Genomic DNA, 12,217 nt, shown 5'->3' with positions numbered 1-12,217 from the left:
GTCAAATTAGTTGCCGACATTTTTACTGATATTCTATTATGGAAATATTAAAATATATACAAAAATAGAAAGGATAAATAGCAAACACCTGTGTACTGTCATTTGTCTTCAACAATGATCCATTTATGGCTATTGTTACCTGCTATACCCACCACACCCACCTCATTTGGTTAAATATAACCATAATACCATCACCGCCACCACCATCACAAAAAATAATAAAATCATTAATATCATCTAATACCCTGAGTCAATGTTCAAATTTCACTCATTTTTATTTTCTCTCCTTAGATTTGCTTCCTTGAATCAAGTTCCCCACTACAACTGGTTGATACATGAAATAATAGGTCATCTCTAAAAATCTCCTAAGTCAGTCCGGTTCTCTCTCACAGATCCACATACATCCTTTATCTGATGAACAGAACATGTCATTTTTCTAATAGCCCTGCCCAGCGTTTACATTTGGCTGAACATCCCCATCATTTCATACAATGTGTTCTTCTGTCCCCTACACTTCTTGTAAGTTGGTAGTTAGATCAAGAGGCTTGATGAGATTTAGGCTCTGTTTCCTAGGAAGAACACATTCCAGGAAATGGAATATGTTACTATTCTATTGCTACCATCACAAATAACCACAAACTCCATGGCCTAAAACAAATGTATCATGTCACAAGTCTGTGTAATTTCGACCCAGGGCTCAGAGGGCAAAATTCAAGGTGCCAGCAGGACTGCTGCACTCCCTTCTGGAAGTTCAAAGGGAGAACCCATTTCTTGACTTTTTCTAGCTTCTTAAGCCTGCCCATGTTCCTGGGCTTGCGGCCTCTCTTATCTTCAAAGTCCACAATGACTGGTTGAAACTACCTCATGTCTAATCACTCTGACGATGAGTCTTCCACCTCCCTCTTCCACTTTTAAAGACCCTAGTAATTTCATCAGGCACATCTGGATAATCCAGGACAATCTTTCCATTATAAACACCTGATTGGCAATCATAATTCTATCCATAACGTAAATTCTCTTTTGCCATGTAATGTGACATATTCAGGGGTTCTGATATAAGGACATTGACATCTTCAAGGTGGATGGCATTTTTCTGTCTACTACATACTCTGTCAGGAGGCATACAATGTCTTCTGCTGGGATGTCATCAGCCATTGGTGATCTTTGCCTAGAAGATCCATTATTTCACTACAGGTTTCAAATTGGTGAAAAAAACCAATTCTATTATTTCTTAATTTATTAGCTGGGATATTCTATCAAGAGAAATCACATTTCATCAACTATTTACCCTAAATTATAGTTTATAAAAACGTGAAAGGTGCTTGATTTTTCCTCCTTTATGTATTGATTCTCAAAATACTGGTTACCTAGTATCCTCCAAAGACAATCATTTAGGTTTTTAGGTTTGTTTGTTTGTTTCTTTCTTTGTAAGATCATTACAGACGCTTCTTATTTTTTTCATTCCAGTGCAGTTTTTCTTGCTATTAAAGTTCTAATTTTCCTACCCTTGCTCAGTGGGAACCTCTTCAAGTTGGACCCTAAGTCCTTTTAACATGATCCAGCAGTCTTTGATGGCCCTTTTGCTTCTAGTATGACAATACGATCCAGGATTATTGCACACATGTCCTGTCCCAGGCCTGGAATCAGCTATTACTAGTAAGAATATTTGGTTCATTTTTGTGGCAACTAGTGTTTAGAGACCACAGACTGACAGCTTTGGGTGCTCATTGCTACTGGAGTGACCCTTGTTTCTATAGACAGAGCTGGGAAATAAGTTCTGTATTTTTAAAATAGAATACACCATGAATTCCCATTAGACTTTTTTTTTTTAAAAAGCTTTTATTTATTTCTGGGGGGGGGCACAAAGGGAAGTGAGAGGGAGAAGCAGACTCCCCGTTGAGCAGGGAGCCTGATGCAGGGCTCAATCCTAGGACTCCAGGATCATGAGCTGAGCCGAAGGCACACACTTAACTGACTGAGCCACCCAGGCACCCCATCCCATTAGACTTCAATTCAAACTGCGGACATGAATGTTTTCATTTAATCTCATGGATCTTACAGTGTTACTACCTTTCTTGAATACCAAAAATCTGTGTTCTCAACACCAAAATGATTACTCATTTGATTTAACCCACAATACACAGAGCCACTACTATTCTAACTTTATGATTAAGAAAAACAATTTAAAATTTGTCTTACAAAAGCTTTAGAGTGTATCCTTCTAGGCAGGTACAGGAAATGACTGGATCTCAAAGCCACTTGAACTAATTCCATTCTGTATGCTGATGCCACCAACCTGCTGTCGAGTCAAGTTTACTTGTTTCATTCCTCCCCTCCTCTTACTTTTTCATGACAGCTTTTTTAATGTTTAATTTTGTGTTACAGTTTTGTGAACTATTTAGGGGGCAACAAAGTCAAATCTACAAAACAAGATACATTCAAAGAGGTCTAGTTTCTATCCTTGTCCATCTACCATGTTTCCTCTTCTCCAAATAAGTGTGGGCATGTATCTGTATCAGTCAGGGTTCTCCAGGGAAACAGAACGAGTTTTGTGTGTGTGTGTGTGTGTGTGTGCACGTGCACACATACACACACACACACAATCATTTTGAGAAACTGGCTTCAGCAACTGTGGAGGCTGATAAGTTTCAAGATCTGCAATTAGCAAGATAGAGACCCATCTTAATAAAACAAATTATATACATATATATGTATATATGCATTATATACACACACACATATAAATGCATACACACATACACACACAATTTTCACCAATTTATTTCTACATTTCCCCAAACGCATTGTCAGATGAAAAAAAAAGCCCAACATACACACAAAGACAAAATTCCTTAAAAGATCATCGACCACTGGATGGAGAAAGAGAGTTGCAAGGTTGTTGTGCAATGTGTCCTTGTCCACACAGACATCGTTCTGTTGTGCAATTTTATGCACCGCACACAATCTTACTTTGGTGTGCTCTTGAAGAAATGGGTTTGAGGTAGAGGCTTTGGGGTGAATCCCAAGAAGGAAAATGTTACTATAATTATGCTAAATGTTAAAATATCCTAAAGAGCTCACTTTAAAGCATTTTAATGTCTCTTTCTTTTCCATACGGTAACTTTATTCATCATATTGTGCACCTAAACCTAATATAACATTATATGTTAACTAACTGGAATTAAAGATTATAAAAAAGATAAATAAAAATCTCCTATCATTAAAAAAAAAAAGAAAACTGGAAGATTTGAATGAAAATTCCTGGTGTTCAGCTTCTTGTGAAACGGGAAGCCCTGAGAAATCTGAGCCTGCTTCTCGCATGGCCACCACTGGCTGGAGGTGAACGGCTGCTCCACTTGGCAACTCTACGAACCACATGCTCTCCACTTCGCCAGTTCCCACCCAGCCTATTTCGCGAAGTTACATTTTCGTAGACCCGTGAGGTTTCTCACTGGAGTCTCCCATCTCTTCTCTCCGGCACTGCCATGTGCCCTGTACATCAATACATTGAGGACACACACCACACTGGGGGTACCACGTGGGAAACGGGCACTTCTCCCCAACCCTCCTCCATGACGGCACTTTGGCCTGTGCAGGAGAACACATTTTTCAGGTCAATATTGTCCTTTCATAGATAGCATGCCATCTGTGTATTTCTATTTTTCGTCCTTGTGGGGACAGCTCTGCCAAAAGGGCCCCAGCCTAGGCATTCAAACCCAGTGTGAGAGGCATCGGGCTGGAGGGTATGTTCATGTAACACTAGCAGCAGGGAGAGTCCACCACAATAGGAAAAGCAAAAAATCCACCCAACCCTCCCCTCTGCCCCTGCTCCACAAAGGATATGTCCATTACCTTGTTTTGGATTATTCTTGATGATTTCTGTTAGTTGGAGAAGCAGAACTTTTCGTAGAAACACATACTAAACCTTTTCATAGAAACATATCTATAAACTGACGGATCTGGTTTGCTTGTGTGATATGTGTTTATAAAACAAATAAGAACTGCTAAACATTCTCACATGGAAGATTATATTTGGGGTAATTAGCAAGCCTATTTCAAATAAACTATATGTCCCTCCCCTCCTGTAGTATACAGATCCGCTATCCTTAACATTTATTGATGGCTTACTAGGTGCTCTTTACTATACTCTGTGCTTTCCACGCTTTTTCTCATTTTCTTAGTTGTTACTGAAAACTAGCATGTTACTTCTCAAATGTAATCATACAAAATAATCATATAAATGTTAAATTATTTGGCTAGAGAGTTGTTTATCACCATGCCAGTTATGAGAAAAAAATTAAAACTTGAACACTACCTAAAAGTTTCATGTTAAAATAACTGAATCCTGTATAACAGAACATGATGCAGGTCCTACAGAGGAATGTTTAAGAACAGAGGCCAATGCGCATAGTCCATTATTAATGCAATAATTAATGAAGAAACCTATATGTCCATTTTATGCCGTTTTTTTAAAGAGATGCTATTTATTTATTTATTTAATTTATTTACTTAGAAAGCATGGGTGGGAGGAGGGGCAGAGGGATGGGGAGAGAGAGAATCTCAAGCAGACTCTATACTAAATGTGGAATCCAATGCTGGGCTCAGTCGCATGACCCGGAGATCACAACCGAAGCCAAAATCACGAATCTGATTTCCAACGGACTGAGCCACGCAGGCACCTGATTTTTAAGCCACTTTTATGTAACTATATATAAATGTTCATACACATGCATACATATAATCATACATGCACATAAAAATTCTGGGAGAAATTTCATAGGGGGAAAATTCTCGAAAGAAATACACTTAAATGTTGATATTGAAAATCTTCGCATGCGTAAGATATGAGTGCTTTTTATTTTCTTTGTTTTGCTTACCTGTACTTATCATTTTCTATAAATGGCAATCGTAATTAAAAAGCTTGTTATAAAATATTAAGTTCTCACTGATTTATTTTAAAAAGCAACATTTGTCAAGACTTTGTCATATACTAAATGCTATACACATACTGTCTCATGCCATCTTCTCAATGATCCTGTGAGATAGCCTTTACGTTCCCTACTTCCCAAGTGAGAAAATTTATTGGTAAATAATTTGGTCATAATTGCATAGCTAGTTAATGACAGGATCAGGAATGTGAACCCAAGTCTTTCCAATTCAGGCTACATGCTCGTACTCATTATTTTATCCTAATGTAATGTACGTAAAAGTCATCTATGTACGGTGTCTGCTGGGACTCGTAGGACCACTTTGATTTTCACTTGTTTGGTGACGGCACTCAACGACGGTAGAGAGGGCCCTCTCCAACCATAAGAATAATGCCCTCTGTTCTTATGGTCAAACACTTCTATTCCAACTTTCCAGAGTCCAGAGTTTCTTTATTACAACCCGACTGCTTCCCATGCCACAGAACATAAGCAAAACGAATCCTCTGCTATTTCTGGAAAGATTACTGCGTATGTAATCACATGCTGCAAGCCATAGGGAGTCAGAAAAAAAGCAGGCCCTCCCCATGCTGTCCTCTGAGACACTTTACAGCACAGATGGCACACAGCCAGAGAATAGTGAAGGAGAAACCAGAGGATCAATGTTTGAAAAACGCTCTGAAAATCCAACAGGCCATGGACTCCTTTACTTAAATACCTCTCTTGGTAGGAAACCACGAACTTGCCAAATCTCTACCACTTCATTCAGTTATAGCTTCTTCCTGTGCTGGGGAACCATCACCTCACTTCTCCAGTCTCCTTCCCACTCCTTAGGTCTGCCCAAGGGTATTGGTGGGAAAGGTCTATCCAATAGTATGAATTTATGTCAGTGGCCTCTATTTCCTAAATATAATACAAAGCAGACTAGAGTGGCCAACTGCATATGTTCCCACATTAGAGTCTCCTTTCTGGCTCCAGAACAATCAGACTGCATTAGATACACATCAGAACAATTTGAGAATCGCCTTATTTAAAACCATTTCACCTTTCACTGCAGACATAAGAAGCTATCAGTATTATTAAGATAGGTGTTTTAGGTCAGCTTTAGAGCAAAATTCCCCACCCAGTAAGATGCAAAAGAGACATTTAGAAGATTCACAATCATTCCCAAAGTAATTAGGAGGAAAGAGACCTTTTCCCCCCCCTTCCTTGTTCAAATGGTAAAACTCCGATATTCTTAAAGGCAAACATAAAAATTCCAGCAGCCAGAAAGCTGGGCTTAACAGAGCCAGCGCTGTCCAGTCGGTGGTCCTAAAGTCTATAAAGTACACTCAAAACGAAAGTGAGAGGTCAGGATCCCACTGCCACCCCATGAAGGCAGGGCCTCGGCTGTCCTACACACTGCAGCACACCAGGACCGACCCACAAGCCTGACACACGGGAGTTTTCACAAATACATGAGGGAATCTCAGTATTTTCCCAGTCCAATGCAGAGTGGCCTCCCTGTAAGGTGTTTTGGGAGAGAGAGGGCCCGGGTCAGGGGGCGTGGGGTGGGGATGCAGTATGGGAGCAAGGTGGGTAGAATCTGTAGTCTTCCTTTGGGCTAGTCCAAGGATGATGCCATTTGCTTTTTATTTTTTATCTGGTCCACACTGTCTGGTTGGTTGGTTTCGAATGGACAGTTTTCGACAAATTGAGTACAGAATAAATAAAGAGGTTTCAGAGTGGCAGGACAATGGACTGAAATATTGTTTCTTTCTTCCTATCTCAAGCTGGCCCCTGGCCTCTTTTCATCACCATTTTCCTAGGTTCCTAGGCTTTGTAACTATGAGGCTTAGAGATTTTGAGAGCAAAGAAGCAAAGGCAGACTGAGAGCAGTGGGGTTTCTTTTGTAAAAGGTAACTCTCGCTGAATGGACAGTGCCAGGTGAGTTAGGAAGGGAGGCTAGAAGGAGAGGCAAGGTTTACCAACTGGGGGGTGGACAAGAGACTTGTGAATCCCATGAATTCCAGAGACCACTGTCCTTCCAGTGTCCCCAGGAAGGGTTAGGACTTCAGAGGGAAATGGCTGTGGGGCTCCAGCTTCCCCAAAGTCTCCCCTCCACAGGAATGGCAGACAGGTCCCTTTCCCAGACCTCAGTGGACCACGTGCTTGAGACCACAGTTCTCTCAGCCACTGCCAATGAAACATAGCGACCGGCGCCCCCCGAGCCCTTCTCACTGGTGCTGGCAAAACACTGGGATATCCAAAAATCCTGAGATGTAAAATGCCCTCCTGACCTTTGGGGGTGGGGGTGGGGCTGGGAATCAGTATTACGCTGATTTAAAGAAAGTAGTATTTCTTCCTCCTCTGATTTTGCTTCGCATTAGCATCAAACAGGTGTTTAATCCCTTCAGCCCATTTCCGAGCTGGACATACTGCCAAGTCTTATTTTAGTACACAAGTTGTGAGCCTTTCTCTTGACGGGCAGTTTTAATGGCAGGCATCGCTTGGTTTGGATGAAAGAATGAATCGATTTTGTCCGTGCAGACTGTTTGAGAACGTAAGCTTCGTGAAGGGTGGGAGTTTTGCTCACTGCTGTCTCAATTCTTTTTTTTTTTTTTTTAAGATTTTATTTATTCGACAGAGAGAGACAGCCAGCGAGAGAGGGAACACAAGCAGGGGGAGTGGGAGAGGAAGAAGCAGGCTCATAGTGGAGGAGCCTGATGTGGGGCTCGATCCCAGAACGCTAGGATCACGCCCTGAGCCGAAGGCAGACGCTTAACCGCTGTGCCACCCAGGCGCCCCTGCTGTTTCAATTCTTTTTTTTTTTTTTTTAAAGATTTTATTTATTTATTTGACAGAGATAGAGACAGCCAGCGAGAGAGGGAACACAAGCAGGGGGAGTGGGAGAGGAAGAAGCAGGCTCCCAGCAGAAGAGCCCGATGTGGGGTTCGATCCCAGAACGCTGGGATCACGCCCTGAGCCAAAGGCAGACGCTTAACCGCTGTGCCACCCAGGCACCCCTGCTGTTTCAATTCTTAAAACAGCACTTGGCGCACAGTAGGGACTGAGCAAGTATTTTTAAATGACAGAATTTCTTTATTCTAAATGCTGTGTTTTCAAGGGGACTGAGGGGACCGTAAGATGTTAGAACCCAGGCTTATCCCTCGAGCAGATCACAATATACCAGAACATGCATTCGCATGTTGGTGATGACAGTCCCCAGTGGGTGAAAATTGGTGACTGGGGGGAGCTGGGAAAATCTTACTCCTTTATGTATAAAGCAACAATAAGGCCTCGGCATAGAGTGTATACACAGTATATCTGTAGTATTAAACTTTCACGAGCGGGTGAACAATTAGGAAAAAAATCTGTCTAAAAATGCTCTTGGGGGAGGGGAGGCAATAAAAAAAAAAGAGGTTGAGAAACACTGCATCAGAGTGTCGGAGATTCTGAGACCGCTCTAGCTTTCCTCCCTTTGACCTACAGATGGTCACTTCTGCCGTTCACGTATTGAACCGTCTTCTCTGGAGCTCCTCGGCCCGTACGGTGTGGCAGCACAGAGCAGCACAGGTAAAGAGCAAATTCCTTAACGTAATAGTTAACATCATCTTCATCTGACACCCGCAGACTTCTCCAGACTCGTCTCCTTTGCCCTGGTACAAAACATGCGAGCTCCAAACTCGTTCCCTTACCAAGCCTTTGCAAATGTCCTTCCCTCGACGGGTCATGCTGTTTCTAACCCTCTGTCCTCCTCTCCAGTCCTTGGGTTGTGGTTAGAGGTCTTTTCTGGGTCTGGGGCCCCTGTCTGAGGTCTCCTTACACCCTGTGTGCAGCTCTATTTCAGCATTCATCATGAGAACGAGGCACTGCAGTGATTCACTCACATTCATGCCCTTCCTTGCTAGATTTCGAATTCTTTCAAATGAGAAACAGTGTGTCACTCATGATTCAATCCTTATGGCCCAGTATACTGTACCTTTTTTTTTTTCTTTTCTTAGGGTGAGGGGGAAGGGGCAGAGGGGCAGGGAGAGAGAGAATCTTAAGCAGGCATGCCCAGTGCGGAGCCCAACACGGGCTCCATCTCACGAGCCCGAGATCATGATGTGAGCCAAAATCAAGAGTCAGATGCTTAACTGACTGAGCCACCCAGGCGCCCCGCACTGCATCTAAATATATGACTGCAAGAGCCAAAAAGAAACAGGCTGAACTGGAGATGGCTCAGAAAGCATGCATTCATACAAATATAAAACAGTAACATCAAAGCTACCGCTCTCGTATGCATTAGACAAAGCACTTCACTGCCATTACGTCCATTAATCCGCATTGTTAGCCCGTTTCACAGCTGAGAAAATTGTTGCTCCAACATCCTGACACATCAACTCCAAAAAAAAAAGTCCTTCAGCACCACGCTCCCCGTGGCACTGCTAAGCTCTGTGTACCCAGCCCCGTGCTACATGCCAAGTGAGGAGGCATGAAGTCAGAGACTCTCTTCTAAGAGCTCCTAGGCTAACGGGGAAAATGCATGAGTAACACCCACGGTGGCCGGGATGTGGATGTATAGGAACTCTCACACCACTTAGTGGGAACACAGCGGAGGTCAGAACTTCGCAAGAAGGCTTGACTATTAAAAAGTTAAACCTAGAGTTACCATTTGACCCAGGAATTCCACTCTTAGCTGCTTGCCGAAGATAAATAAAAAGACTTGCATGTTCACCCAAAGACTTCCACGTAAATGTTCACTGGAGTAAAATTCACAATCACCAAAGAGTGGAAATAAATCACATGTCTATTAACCGATGAACAGATAAATAAAATATTCTGTATTTGTGCAATGGAATACTATGCAGCAATAAAAAGGATTAAACGCTGGCACACGTTACAACATGGACAAACCTCAAAAACATGATGCTAAGTGAAAGCAGCCAGACACAAAAACCACCAATGGTATGCCCGTGTGTCTACGTAACGTCCAGTGAGGCAAACCGACGCAGGACGTAGATGAATGGTTGTCGGGGACCGGCAGTGAGGAGGGCCTAGAAATAGGCTCAATGAATCTACTGAGGTGACAGAAATGCTCCTAAATTGGACTGTGGTCATAGCTGCACAACTCAGTAAATTTACTAAAAATTACTGAAATGTAGATTTAAAAGAGTGAAACTTACAGTATGCAAATTTAACAAGGATGTTAAAAAAAAAAAGGAGTAAGAGACATATAATAATGTTCGTCGAAAAGAGGAATCCAGTTCTGGAGACACATGGTATTACGTGCTTTGGAATTCCCAAAATCAGCACAGAGAAGCAGCTCACAGATGCGTGCCAGGGGAAAGAGACAGCAGGTTAGAGAGAGTTCCAGAAAGAGACAACCCGATCATTTGTCTACAACTGGTAAGGAGTTACTAAAGATACAGCTTGGCAAGTGCTGGTCATCAAGGACCGAGCACAGGGAAGGCAGAGGAGAACGAAGGAAGGCAGAGCTGAATCAAACACAGGACCTGTTTCCGTGGTCAAGGCCATTACACTGTGGGCTAGCCTATGGTGGTTGCTAGTGATCTTCTTTATCAGGGAGCATTAAAAGTGGGACCATCATAGTGCTGGATGATTAACACAGCAGCGAGAGAGGACCCGATGACCCCTCAGTGTCTAGGTCACAGCTTCTGATCGTTTGGGTCAGATGCTATACAATTTCAACTTCATCCATATTCCTTTTCTTTTGCCACTGATATCAATTTATCATATAGTTTTTTCTTTCTCTCCCTATTACTGCCAAGTCACCATAAAACTAGGAGTTCATGGATTTGTTAGGACAGTACGTGTTTGTGTGTGTGCGTGTGTGCATGCGTGTGTGTGTGTGTGCGCACGTGTATGAGAGAGAAAGAGAAAGGAGGTAGGGGAAGGAGAGGGGGAGAAAGAGACGGGGGAGAGAGAAGCAAAAGGAACAGGAGGAGAGAAGAACAGAGAGAGGAGGCAGGGAGAGAGAAGGGGGATATAAGACAGACATAGCTGTCAAATTGCACTGGTGCCTCGGTGGGTAAGAACTGTGACTTCTCACACTTTATAACATCTCATAAAGTTTCTTTTAATGATTTATAGATCCAAGGCCATGGTGTTTCCTGGTTGCGAGTAGTAATAATATGGCTGGACATTTTTTGCTGTATACTTCTCCTGGGGGTTCAGGAACCACAGAGGGAGTTCCTCCCACACACGTACACATGGGGAATAAGGCTAATTCTCTTTATTTTCAAATTACTTTATTCCTACTTGTCCTTTAGGGCATAGCTACCAGTTTCTTTGGGAAACCTTCCTAGATTCTCTTTAATTCTTTAGAAACAAGTTTTCCCCAGTAACTGGAACACACAGACACAGACAGACACACAGGCCATTTCCTTATAGAGCTAAGAGTATGAGTTCTGCAGTCGGATCACACTGGTTAATTGTCAGTTCTACCACTTAACTTATTAGTGGCCTTTCTACTTCTCACTCTTCCTTACGTAGCCCAGATAATGAGATCTTCTAAATTGAGGATTAAATCAGACAGTCCAGGTGTATCAGTCAGGAGAGGTGAGGTTATACCATGGTGAAGACAACAAAATTCTCAGCGGCTTCAAACAACGAAGATTCATTTCTCACCCAAGCTATGAGTCCACGGAGGCATAACGGCGAAGTCAGCCAGGGACATCAGATGATGGAGCAGCCACGATCTTCAAATTGTGCTGCCCTCTGTCTTTGGGCACATGCAGAATTGTATTTCCCCGCCCACTTATGATGGTCTGGGCCGTGAGATTTGTTGTAGCTCGTGAAATGGGAGCATAAGTGAATTCGGAGCAGATCCTAGAACAGCTAGGGCATGCCTGACCATGCTCTACTTTTTTTTTTCCCTCTCTCTCTCTCTCTCTCTCTCTCTCTCTCTCTCTCTCTGGATTGAAAGCTTCTGGCAGGCAAGGGCAGTATTTTAGCTGTCTTTTTATCCTAGTCACCTGTCATAACCCGTACACAGAGAAGATAGACAGTAAATTTTGACCTACTGGACAAAAAGTCTTCCATCAGTCACAGAGAACTGTGACTAGAGCTCCCAGAGGAAGTCAGGTCTGGCTAAACAGTCAACGAGCCCTCACTAGGTACCAGCTCCCCAGACCAGTACCGTGCTTGCTGGCCATCTGGGAAAACAGCTAGATCACCATGGGGGTTGTTGTGCACCCCGAGATGTTAATTAATGAGTATCCTTCAAGAATGTGAGCAAGGAAATGTAAGCACATCTGAAGGCATCATTAAGGTTGGAGCCCTTGGGCGCTGGCCTTGACCCTTCTGCT

The 12,217-nt window shown here is 42.7% G+C and overlaps 1 protein-coding gene across 2 annotated transcripts in view; it reads right to left on the bottom strand.

Annotated features, from left to right (window-relative positions):
* Nucleotides 1–12,217, bottom strand: part of SGCD (sarcoglycan delta) — a 910,180-nt gene that overhangs the window by 210,136 nt on the left and 687,827 nt on the right. The gene's annotated exons all lie outside the window — the stretch shown is intronic.

The sequence above is a fragment of the Ursus arctos genome, unplaced genomic scaffold (genome assembly GCF_023065955.2).
Source record: "Ursus arctos isolate Adak ecotype North America unplaced genomic scaffold, UrsArc2.0 scaffold_15, whole genome shotgun sequence".
NCBI classification, from domain to species: domain Eukaryota; kingdom Metazoa; phylum Chordata; class Mammalia; order Carnivora; family Ursidae; genus Ursus; species Ursus arctos.
Note: the sequence above shows the minus strand (reverse complement) of the source record. Positions and strands in the feature narration are given on the sequence as shown.